The sequence below is a fragment of the Danio rerio genome, chromosome 16, assembly GCF_052040795.2.
Source record: "Danio rerio strain M-AB ecotype USA chromosome 16, GRCz13ab, whole genome shotgun sequence".
NCBI classification, from domain to species: domain Eukaryota; kingdom Metazoa; phylum Chordata; class Actinopteri; order Cypriniformes; family Danionidae; genus Danio; species Danio rerio.
This window is the reverse complement of record NC_141036.1, coordinates 41,666,833-41,679,499: the sequence shown is the minus strand read 5'-3', so window position 1 is coordinate 41,679,499 and position 12,667 is coordinate 41,666,833. Positions and strand designations below refer to the sequence as shown.

General features: G+C 34.2%; 1 protein-coding gene across 6 annotated transcripts in view; it reads right to left on the bottom strand.

Moving 5' to 3' along the window:
* LOC141375054 (uncharacterized) overlaps positions 1–12,667 on the bottom strand; it is a 32,939-nt gene that overhangs the window by 1,223 nt on the left and 19,049 nt on the right. For 2 of the 6 annotated variants that reach the window (XM_087287511.1, XM_087287509.1), the window contains 2 exons: positions 10,088–10,175; positions 9,809–9,956 (listed from right to left, as the gene is read on the bottom strand). The exons of 3 other annotated variants lie outside the window; for them this stretch is intronic. The gene's annotated coding sequence lies outside the window, so the exon portion shown is untranslated. Of the gene's footprint in view, positions 1–8,939; positions 9,957–10,087; positions 10,176–12,667 lie in introns of those variants that run through there. One more of the 6 variants, XM_087287510.1, reaches the window with a different exon arrangement.

Sequence of the window (12,667 nt, the reverse complement as noted above, 5' to 3'; positions counted from 1 at the left end):
TTTTTGTCAAGGGTAAAATGTTTGTTTGTGCGCGTTTAAATGCCTGTATGTGTGTGTGAGACCGGGCAAGAGCGCTCCTTCACAGCTCTGTTATGCCGCGAGCGGCTTTTTTCTGTATTTATTTTGGAGATAATACACAATATAAATACAACAGAAAGACATAAAACTTAACAAATTACATGCCCACTTTCATAGACTTTAAACAATATAGTGTCATATCTAGATAAAATAGCCTAAGCTATATTGAAATATAATTTAAAGAATTACAAATATCGGATATATATATATATATATATATATATATAAATCGCATTAAATAAATAAACCAATATAAAATAAACAAAAGCTAGCTATATGTAGGTAGCCTATATACAATACATAAATCAAACCGTTTTAAAGCCACTTATATCCTAACTTTCATTTTACAAAGACCTGTCTGGAAAAAAAAGATTTTCGATATTTTCTAAAAACAATTAACACCGGAGAAGGTTTGAAATATTATTTATAAAGTATTTGGTTGCGATGATATTAATCAAATCGCGCAAACAGAGCATCATTTGGGTGAGTGAAAGCAGAATCTTTCCTACCTTTTTTTCTGTCACTCAGTCCTGCGCAGCGCTCGCTGCTTTAAACGCATCGGGGGAAAGTCCAAACACAAAATGTGTTCTTTATCCTCAAACAACTGTTTATGTTTTTATATGATGTGGTTAAATTTATAAATGAAACTTTAAATGAAGAGCTTTAGTGAATAGCTGCCGAGCGCAACAAATATGGCTATATTTTATTAGGCTACTCGCTCTTGTGCCGGAAACACTTAACACGATGTCTATCAAAACGAGGATGTTATAAAATACATGCCATATCGAGTTATAAACGAGAATTTCTGTGGCTTTATATTATGGATGTGTGCGCTCTCTGTGTTGGGTCCCTCCGTTAGTGGCGAGAGCACTCGATGCACAATGCCAACAGTCGGTCGGCGACTAAAATGTAATGAATGGAAATACACAGGTCTGTGCGTATAGACATTTCATGTAATGCTGTACAGTAACGTGTCATTTGTTTGTTTCGGTTGTCTTCATTTTAATGGTTTCGTTTCGTGATAATTCTATGGTGTGCTTTATCTGCCTGTCCTGATTCCCACTGAAGTGGGCGGGTTGTGTGACGTTTGATTCGGGGACGTTCTGTGGGCGGTGTTTGCGTGACGCGCTGTGAGTGAAGAAGATTTTATTCTCTCTGTATGAAGTATTTTCTAAGTGTAAAGCAGTTAATTTTCTCTTCACAAAATGTATGTAGTGTTTGCAGCAAACATGCCAGCCTGTGTTAAAAATACAGTGATATGTCTGTGTAAGATGAGTATGCCTGCACAGGAGCAACACTAGGAGAAGGCTGAGTGACTGATTGTGTAGAATAACTGAATATGTAAAGCACTGATTATTTATGTTAAATACTTCTATGAAGCTATATGTGTCAGAAGTTAGAATGAGTAACATATTATCAAGTTATTATCCTATCATAACAATGTATGTAAACACTTAGTTCCTTTGCATAAGTTGCATCTATAATTTGCTGACATAGACCTGTAACATCTCTGTTGACATGAGCTAGTGGGCTGAGAGCCAAGAATAGCAGGACCCCTTAGACTAGAAAACCTATTCAAAAATGGTCAAAAGTTAAAAAGAGACACATAGGGGTGTGTCAAAAACATAAATAAAGGAGAAGGAGCAGGAGAGACTTTGGAAGGTGTCCAGGAGAGACTTCAGAATGCTCTGGGGTCTATTCTGCTCTTTCTCGGCTTTATTATGGAGAATAAAGTCTATTTTCTGATATTCAAAACCTCTGGTCTGATAATTTGTAATTGATGAGAAGTCAATATTTACGACAAATGGCGCCCGCACGTGCGGCTGGAAAGAGATAGACGGGTGACACTGGACATGCTGAGGCTTGGAGGAAAAACACAAATATGTGGCCACGATAAAAAACGGTAAGCAATTTTCGCTTATACGTTTGTGTTTTTTCTACCAAGGACCTGCTTGTAACGGTAAAAAGTCACTTGAACTGTTTCTCCAGCTATAAAGAACTACAAGTAAAACTAAAAAAGTAAAAGTAAAGATATAAAAGGAAAACAATGGGGTTTTGAATACCAGAAGAAAATAACAATTTGCATGCAAATGATCTGTGTTTTCCTAAGAGGGCCTTGACGGATAGGATAAACGTTAACTAGTAACTGTTACTCATGTTTGGGAAATTTTTTAATGATGAAGATTATGCCTAGAGCATTTTTAAGTTTTAAAAGGAAGTTCTTAAAGTGTGGTGACAGTTAAGAGATTAAAGCAGATTAATAAAGTAGAGAGAAGCGCGCAAAGACCTCGGAGTACCCGTTCTGTTTTAATAATGATAAATATTATTATTCAGGAGGCTGGGGGAAAAAAGGCAAGAATCCTGTGAAATGCTATTTTTACTGAAGAACAGTAAAGACGGGAGCAGAAGTAACAGGTCACTCAAGAGGAGTGTAGTGGAGAATTCTGTGGTTATAGCTCTAAGGTTAGAGGCTGCTCGGACAGGTCACTCAAGAGGAGTGAGGTGTATTTATGTAATTGTAAGTAGTTGTGTATTTGTCTATGTTGCTGGGGTGCTTAGAAGCTATCACCTTTGATCTAGAGAGACTAGAATAGAGGTGAGGTTCAGGTTACACAGTGTAAGAGATGAGGTTAGGACGAGTGAGAAGTATGATTGTGTTTAGAAGTATGTTTGCAATAAGAGTGAGTTAAAAAGAATTATCGTTTTATATTATAATATAAAAGAAGGACTGCATATGTTGTGTGATTTTATGAACAATAAGATAGAGAGTGATGCAGTTGAGGGAAGATATTGTGATACAGAGGAGGTTTAAGCCTCATAAAATTAATTGAGATCATATTGCATTTGAAAGACACAGACTAAAAACAAGAATATACGAGTTAAACATTTTTCTGAATAATCTCTGTGTGTTTGAAGTGTTTTTAAGTATGAACTATAGGCAGAGAGGGGACTGAAATTCCTGACATGTCGACAGTCTGGAAGAAGGTCTGCTTCAGGAGTGGTAAGAATCTGTCTATTTTAAGAACAAAAGTTTCACAGGACAGATAGAAGCTAAAGAGTAAAGATATATTATAAGGTATTAAATAAATAGAAATATAAAGTAATGTAATAAGATAAATGAAATAAGAAAATATACATGATAGAACAAGATTTAATAAATAAAAAGTGTTAATAAAAATGCAACTAGAAGCTATACTAATAAATATTAAGAAATAAAAAAATTGAAGCATGGAAATAACTACATATGGAGATTAATAGTTATATTGATCAGGAAATAAATTTACTAAATCAGTAAAAAAAAAGATAAGTTAATAATTTGAGTAAATAAAGAATTAGAAGAAAAAACTTTAATGAATATTGATTAATTGAAGAGTTAATGATCAAATGTTTAAGGAAAATAAGCTTAAAAAAATGAATTAGGAAAATCTAAGAGACAAAAATGCTAATTTTTGAAAAGGAAAAGAAGCATAGGAAAATGGAGAAAAAAGAAGTCCAAACATTGTTTAATAGAATTAAAAGAGAAGATGTTTAAAAATATATATTATAAAGTAATATAAGATAAAAATTAGAAAAAACAGCAACATTTTGAAGAAAACAAGATTTGGCTTTAAAAGATAAAATTATGTTTAAGTGCAATAAAAAATTGTTGTGGAGTAAGTTGACTGTTGTCATCTGTTTTAAAGTCAGCTACAGGCTGTCATCTGAGCCAACAGCTATTTGTAGTAAAAGCAGTGAGTCAGATGTAAAGCATAGACACTGAGGAGAAATGAAAGAACATAATAGTGAGTTCAAAAATTATATAGTTAATATTTTATGTACTTAAAAGGTAATTGAGAATTAAAAATTGCATTTCAGATAGGAAAAATGCTTAAAGTAAACAAACATGTAGAGGTAAAATAGTACTATGAACTTGAAGCTATTGCAGTAAGGATTTTGAACAGGTATATTAGACATTAGGCCACCATATAGTACTGTTGAATTAAAACAGGTATGGAAATGTTAGAGAAATTAAAATAGTGTAAGATGTAATGTAACTAGTGAGGAAACACTAGAATAAGATTAGGAAAAATAAGTGAAGCACAATCTGAAGCCAAAGAAATTAATTATAAGAACATTTAACAAATAGAAAATTAAGCATATTTACATATGATAAAAATGATTGAGAATGAAAAATAATTAGAGAAAATAAGTTGTTAAACTACAAAAGGAGTCTTTATTTGATGAATGAAAAAATGGAAAAAAAAAAAATATATATATATATTTTATTAAGTCATGAGCTAAATTCTATATATATTAATTAAGAAGACATAGGGATGAACTTTGGGGGACTGTAGTCTTGTACCTACCAGACATCTCTGAGTACACTGGCAAATGGAAAGGTGTTTGAAAAACACAATGAGCAAAATGGCTGTTGACACTTGTGACATGCTACAGCAGTGATGCAGGCACTGCATACTCAGGTTTTACTGAGGACTGAAAAAGCTACATTTTAAGATGAAACTTTAAATGTGTATTGTTAAATAATATATTATGATGAATGTTAAATAATTTAGGTTTAAGTTTCAATTGGTTTAATCAAAAAGTTCCTTAAACATAGAATGATAAATTACAATGCAGCAGACTAACTAAAGAAAAAGAAAAAGCTTTTGATAAGGCAATAATATCTAAGCATAATATTATTGTGAATGACCTAAATCAAGATTGGATATTGAAAACTGGAAAAATTCAAATCTAGAAAAATTATTTATAGTTAAAGAGAAGATTGAAACAACAATTTTAATGAATTCATAGGACATGATAAGGTCAAAAAGTAACAGTTCTAAATTACTATAAGAAAAATTGAAAGAGAAAAGTGTTTAAGAAAAAGATATTGTTTCACATGAAAACATATGTGAAAAATAATTTGAAAAAAAATATTAAGGAATAATAGTTAAAACAGAGCAAAGAGAAATTTACAAAACATACAGTAAGTTTTAGTCAGCTGATAAAAAAGTGCATCAAAATTGTATGAACAACTAGTTTAATGAGAATGCCTTAAGAAATAAATGTTAGCCAAAAGACAGTACCATAAATTAGGACGAAAAAGGAATTAATATATAGCTCTGAAAATTGATTAGTAAAAGAAAGAAGTGTCAAATTCCAACTAAATGATTGTCATTACAGGACTGAGATGCAGATAAAATCAGCCAGCATAGTCAGGGTTAAAATTAAATCAGATGTAGATTTGCCCATAAAGAAAACCACTAAATGCTGAAATAGGTATCAAACACTATTGAAAAGTTTGTGTAAAAATAGGAGCACTAATAGAAACATCTAGATAATGTAATATGCAATCTGTCCTAGACATTTCTATTTAAATTTAAAGTAGTAATAAATTATAAGTAACTAATAATATTTAATTGAAGTTAATTTGATAGTTAAAATAAATGGTTAATCAAGACAGATAAAAGACGCTTAATGTTTAGGTTATGATTTAAGAAAATCAATAAGAAAAGATTTTCCAGCTGAAGTTAATATTGTATGTAAAGATATGTTCTTTTGGATGGTAAATATTTTAAGTGGTTTGGTTTCTATTGAGTTTATTTTAGGTAACTACCAGAGGAGGGTAGAAACTTATTTGTACTCGTGTAGCTTGGTGAATAGCATATACTGTATACACCAGAATGCATAAAGGGTTATAATAAGGGAGAAGATCATAGTATGGACACTGTCACAATATGTGGATGATTGAATTATCTACAGCTTCACAGAGCTCTAGTTTAATTAAAAGACTTGAGTGGAGACCATTGCTCCAAACAGTGAGATGATGACTGTTTTTGGTGTTGACTAGATAGAGAATTATTCTGTAAACAAGCACTGTTAAGAAACTATGATGAGTAGATGATTGGAGTAATACTAGAAGCAAATTATGAAGCAGGAACAGTTATTACATCTGTGACAAGAGAAGTATTTCCTAAATTTCGAAATGCCTTCAGAAATAAGTTCATAATGGGTTTGCATTCATGAAGTTAATGAATGATCAATAAATAAAAACATCTAAAGAAGTATGAAAAATTATGAATAAAGCAAAAGAGAGAATAATTGTATTATGCTCAGTTACCAGAAATGGCTGAAAGAGGTGAAGATGATCCATCAAGACCAACGCTCAATGAAATATTTGAAAATAATAAACTTAATGGGATTAATGTGTTTACAAGTGCATTGGTGAGTGATGGCATGGAAACTGACAGAAACAAGCATCTAACACCGCATCGCATGAACTGCTATTGGGTCGACCCTTGAAAGAAACCTTGCAAGAAACCGCATGACCCTTGCAAGAAACCACATGAAACTTTGCATAAAACCTGGCATATAATCTCACATATAACCATGCACATAACCTCTTGGAATGGTTTGCAAAGATGTCTAATGCAGTAGGGACTTTTATGAAGAAACAAATAATTGCCATGTGCAAAGCGATATCTGTGCAGGAAACCAGAAAGGAGCCATGTGAGAGAGCAGAGATATAAGGTCCAATTGGTCCAGCTGATCGAGTCTATCTGTGGATGCTCTGGAGAGCTCAGGAGGAAAGGACCATATCTGGATGAGGGCAAATCCAACAGCTGCCAAAGGGGATGCCATTGATGAGTTACCAATGCCTCAAAGGAGCGAAAGGGAACAACTCCAGCAAAGGAAAGCTGACTGGAAACAGAGGAGCCTGAATATTCCAAAGCTCTTAACTACTAAGTGCCACGTGTGGAAGCAAGAGTTTATCAGAGCAAAGAAAAGAGTGATTCTAATAATGTGCCTGAATACCACATACAGAAGTGTCACAAATCAAGGGATGATGAATGCACAACTGCAGATTCCAGAACTCAGACTCTCAACCACACATCTCCATTAACATCTATTAAAGTCAAGTGAAGATGCTGATAGCTCAGAAGAAGAGAAACAAGGATGAGGAAAGATCAAGATCAACATTTGATGCTTTTTACGTTTGCATATTGATTTTGTTTGCATATTGCTTTCATGGTACCTATATATAATATCACTTCAGTATATTCTACATGAGTGTGAACACTAGCAGCTAGCACTGAACCAACTGAATACTTATGCTTAAAACATTGTTGTCTTTGATGTGTTAAGAGAAAAAGAGAGTACAGTCTTTTACTTCCTTCAAATCAAAAGAGAAAGGGGAGATGTTTGGCTGGACTTCTGTCAAAGTACAGTGGCATAATCTAGTCAATTGATAACAGCTATGTGGCTAATTTCAGACACTAGATAGAGGTAATTAAGAGAACTGGATTATGAAATTGCACTTTGGGGTTAAAAGACAATAATATTAAGACTAAAGTCTTAAGAGGAGGGATTGAAGAAGATTTTATTCTCTCTGTATGAAGTATTTTCTAAGTGTAAAGCAGTTAATTTTCTCTTCACAAAATGTATGTAGTGTTTGCAGCAAACATGCCAGCCTGTGTTAAAAATACAGTGATATGTCTGTGTAAGATGAGTATGCCTGCACAGGAGCAACACAGAGACTTCAGAATGCTCTGGGGTCTGCTCTGCTCTTTCTCGGCTTTATTATGGAGAATAAAGTCTATTTTCTGATATTCAAAACCTCTGGTCTGATAATTTGTAATTGATGAGAAGTCAATATTTACGACATGAGCTACTAGCCCGACAGTGGAAACGCGACATGATTTCGGTCTCATTTCTCAACCTCCCGGGCTATTGGCCCGGCCCGGCCCGGCCCGATTAAAGCCCTGGCTCGCACTGGCCCGATAGTGGAAATGCGGCTATTGAGTGAAATGAAGCTCGTCTTCCTTGTGTTTGGGGATGGCTTATACGAGTGTCTGCTGATGAGCTCCAGCTGGGATCGATCCGTGCTGATTAAGTGACAGCTGGGGTGAATCCGGGACCAAGGCGACGTGGCATCAGCATACTCGCCACTAGGATTGGGTACCGAAACCTGCTAGGTAACCGATACGTACCATTATTAAATCAGCGTATGAATTTCAGTGCCTAATTTTGGTGCTGCAGCAAGGACGTTACGCCTGTTTCACACCACAAGCGAAAGTAGCGCATGAGCAGCGCGTACGGAGAGCAGAAGCAGCACACAGCCGTTTGCCTTTCACACCAGCTGCGTCTGCAGCGCGCAGCTCTCCGGCAGCTGCTGCAGAGATCAATCTATCTCTATGTCTATTCTATCTAGTTATGAACAGCTCTCGGGTGGAATAACTTGAGTGAACATAAAACAAAGCCGAGTAAAACTTTCTTCCTCAGTTTCAGCAGCACAGCACAGCACACAGCGAGCTCACATCATCCAGCATGCGTGTCGAACTACACTACCCACAATACACTTCGCTATGGACTACAACTCCCGTAAATAGCTAGTCTTAAATCGACCACTCCCCTCTCCTGCAACACTAGCGTGCAACTTAAGCAAAACTGATACTAAAATTGTTTTACATTTGGTTTTGTAGTTCGGGCCTAAATAAATGTTTGTTGCAGTTTTTTATCGTTTTAAGTTCATTTGAATGACTATATATAAATCAGTTGATATTTTTAACGCATTTATTGAGTAAAATTGCTACTTTTTACTGTCATTCAATGTGTTTAGGTCATTATTAATGCACGAAATAAACAATAAAAAATAGCACTTATTATTACTCCAGAATAATTATTTTTTAGGAAACAGTGTAAACACTTTCAGAAACATTATTGTAAATGAATGGGAGGGCAAAATAAATCGACTTCAGCTGTAGGCCTGTTAAAGTTTACAGGTGCAGCAATGTGCCTTGATGTACTTGAATGCTAGAAATGTGTTCTCCAACACCCGTATAACGTTACTTGTCAAATAAATAAACAAGGAAGATTATTTTGAGTTTAAGTTATTTAATTATCTTGTTTATGAAGACTGCAGAGTGATGCATGAACAAAAATGACTATGAATAATGTTAAGTATTTTGTGATATATATGTTAAAATGTGCTCCTAAAAGTACGTGGCCCCTGCCCGCCCCCACAGGTTAATAGTAAGCTAATGTAATTTCATAATGCAAATCTTAAATTCATGCTCACCAACAAATGATCAAAGGAAATGTATTAATGTAATACAGTATGAATTTATGTTTACTTTAAACTGTAATCATATTGTTCTGTTAAAATTATTTTTAAAAATATTTTGTCAAATAAAATTATTTTGTAGAGTCATCCACCATCATTTTGGGGCTAAAAAGTATCGATTCAGGCACCGTTTTGGCACCGGTATCGTTTTAAAAGTATCGATTAGGCACCGGTATCGAAAAAACCCAAACGATGCCCAACCCTACTCGCCACATTATGTTTTTGGTTCCTTTCGGGGCATTGATAAATGCTTATCCAGTAAATCTATGGGAGGATCAGAAAGCTCTTGGATTAAGTCCAAATGATCTTTATTTGTGTTCTGAAGATAAACAAAGATCTTATGGGTTTGGAACAACATTAGGGTAATTAATGACAGAATTTTCATTTTTTGGTGAACTAATCTTTTAGGATCAACTGAAATTACTCAACAGTTTTCTTCAGAAAAATGAGCATGTCTGCTTTTTCAGGAGACAGACAAGCCCGCTCCTGGCTGATAATGTCCCCAGCAGTGGAAAATGTACGCTCTGAGGTTGTGGATGATGCTTGCATGCAAAGATACCTTGATGCCAATTCTGAAAGCATTGGCAGAGTGTCATTTATGTCCCACCACCAGGTTACTGGACTTACTGAGGACAGTGTAGACGGAAGCAGTCTGTACTTATTTATTATCTCTATATCTCCTCTGTAGTGCTGCTGACGCTGGTCTGCATTCTTGCTTCAATTGCCATGTCCTCCACAGCAAACAGCTCCTCAAGGCAGAAAGCTTTGGAATCTTCTATTAACAAATGAGTAAAGAAATAAAGACAAATATAAAACTATATAAAAAATAAATTCAAACAAGTTAATTTTCTTCTGAATTAAATAAAATTAAATAGGAAAAAATAGGATTTCTTTATATTTTCTTACTAGTGCTGTTGTTGCAGATGCACTGTCTTCATCAGAGATGTCATTTCGGTTACCTGCTAAGTGCCTGTTCTATCTGCTCAGTCGGAGTCTATATTCAATAAAAAACTAGGTCACACTGAAGAAGATTTCTATTCTCTCTGTATGAAGTATTTTCTAAGTGTAAAGCAGTTAATTTTCTCTTCTCAAAATGTATGTAGTGTTTGCAGCAAACATGCCAGCCTGTGTTAAAAATACAGTGATATGTCTGTGTAAGATGAGTATGCCTGCACAGGAGCAACACTAGGAGAAGGCTGAGTGACTGATTGTGTAGAATAACTGAATATGTAAAGCACTGATTATTTATGTTAAATACTTGTATGAAGCTATATGTGTCAGAAGTTAGAATGAGTAACATATTATCAAGTTATTATCCTATCATGACAATGTATGTAAACACTTAGTTCCTTTGCATAAGTTGCATCTATACTTTGCTGACATAGACCTGTAACATCTCTGTTGACATGAGCTAGTGGGCTGAGAGCCAAGAATAGCAGGACCCCTTAGACTAAAAACCTATTCAAAAATGGTCAAGAGTTAAAAAGAGACTTAGGGGTGTGTCAAATAATCCTGTATAAAAATTGTAACAAACACACTGAAATTTTAGAAGGTGCAGGAGAGACTTTGGAAGGTGTCCAGGAGAGACTTCAGAATGCTCTGGGGTCTGCTCTGCTCTTTCTCGGCTTTATTATGGAGAAGAAAGTCTATTTTCTGATATTCAAAACCTCTGGTCTGATAATTTGTAATTAATGAGAAGTCAATATTTACCACAAATGGCGCCCAACGTGGGGCTGGACAGAGACGAACGGGTGACACTGGACATGCTGGGGCTTGGAGGAAAAACACAAATATGTGGCCACGATAAAAAACGGTAAGCAATTTTAAGCTTATACGTTTGTGTTTTTTCTACCAAGGACCTGCTTGTAACGGTAAAAAAGTCACTTGAACTGTTTCTCCAGCTATAACGAACTACAAGTAAAACTAAAAAAGTAAAAGTAAAGATAAAAGGAAAACAAAGGGGTTTTGAATACCAGGAGAAAATAACAATTTGCATGCAAATGATCTGTGTTTTCCTAAGAGGGCCTTGACGGATAGGATAAACGTTAACTAGTAACTGTTACTCATGTTTGGGAAATTTTTTAATATTATGAAGAATATGCATAGAGCATTTTTAAGTTTTAAGAGGAAGTTCTTAAAGTGTGGTGACAGTTAATAAGTTAAAACAGATTAAGGTATAGAGAGAAGCGCGCAAAGACCTCGGAGTACCCGTTCTGTTTTAATAATGATAAATATTATTATTCAGGAGGCTGGGGGAAAAAAGGCACAAATCCTGTGAAATGCTATTTTTACTGAAGAACAGTAAAGACGGGAGCAGAAGTAACAGGTCACTCAAGAGGAGTGTAGTGGAGAATTCTGTGGTTATAGCTCTAAGGTTAGAGGCTGCTCGGACAGGTCACTCAAGAGGAGTGAGGTGTATTTATGTAATTGTAAGTAGTTGTGTATTTGTCTATGTTGCTGGGGTGCTTAGAAGCCTTCAACTTTGATCTAGAGAGACTAGAATAGAGGTGAGGTTCAGGTTACACAGTGTAAGAGATGAGTTAGACTGAGTGAGAAGTATGATTGTGCTTAAAAGTATGTTTGCAATAAGAGTGAGTTTAAAAGAATTATCGTTTTATATTATAATATAAAAGAAGGATTGCATATGTTGTGTGATTTAAGAACAATAAGATAGAGAGTGATGCAGTTTAGGGAAGAGATTGTGATACAGAGGAGGTTTAAGCCTAATAAAGTTAATTGAGATCATATTGCATTTGAAAGACACAGACTAAAAAGAAGAATATAGTTAAACATTTTTCTGAATAATCTCTGTGTGTTTGAAGTGTTTTTAAGTATGAACTATAGGCAGAGAGGGGACTGAAATTCCTGACATGTCGACAGTCTGGAAGAAGGTCTGCTTCAGGAGTGGTAAGAATCTGTCTATTTTAAGAACAAAAGTTTCACAGGACAGATAGAAGCTAAAGAGTAAAGATATATTATAAGGTATTAAATAAATAGAAATATTATAAAGTAATGAATAAGATAAATGAAATAAGAAAATATTAATGATAGAATAAGATTTAATAAATAAAAAGTGTTAATAAAAATGCAACTGGAAGTTAGACTAATAAATATTAAGAAATTCAAAAATTGAAGCATGGAAATAACTACATATGGAGATTAATAGTTATATTGATCAGGAAATAAATTTACTAAATCAGTATGAATAAAAATAGATAAGTTGATGATTTGAGTAAATAAAGAATTAGAAGAGAAAACTTTAATAAATATGGATTAATTGAAGAGTTAATGATCAAATGTTTAAGGAAAATAAGTTTAAAGAAAAATGAATTAGGAAAATCTAAGAGACAAAAATGCTAATTTTTAAAAAGGGAAAAGAAGCATAGGAAAATGGAGAAAATAGAAGTCCAAACTTTGTTTAATAGAATAAAAAGAGAAGATGTTTAATATATATATATATATATATATATATATATATATATATAT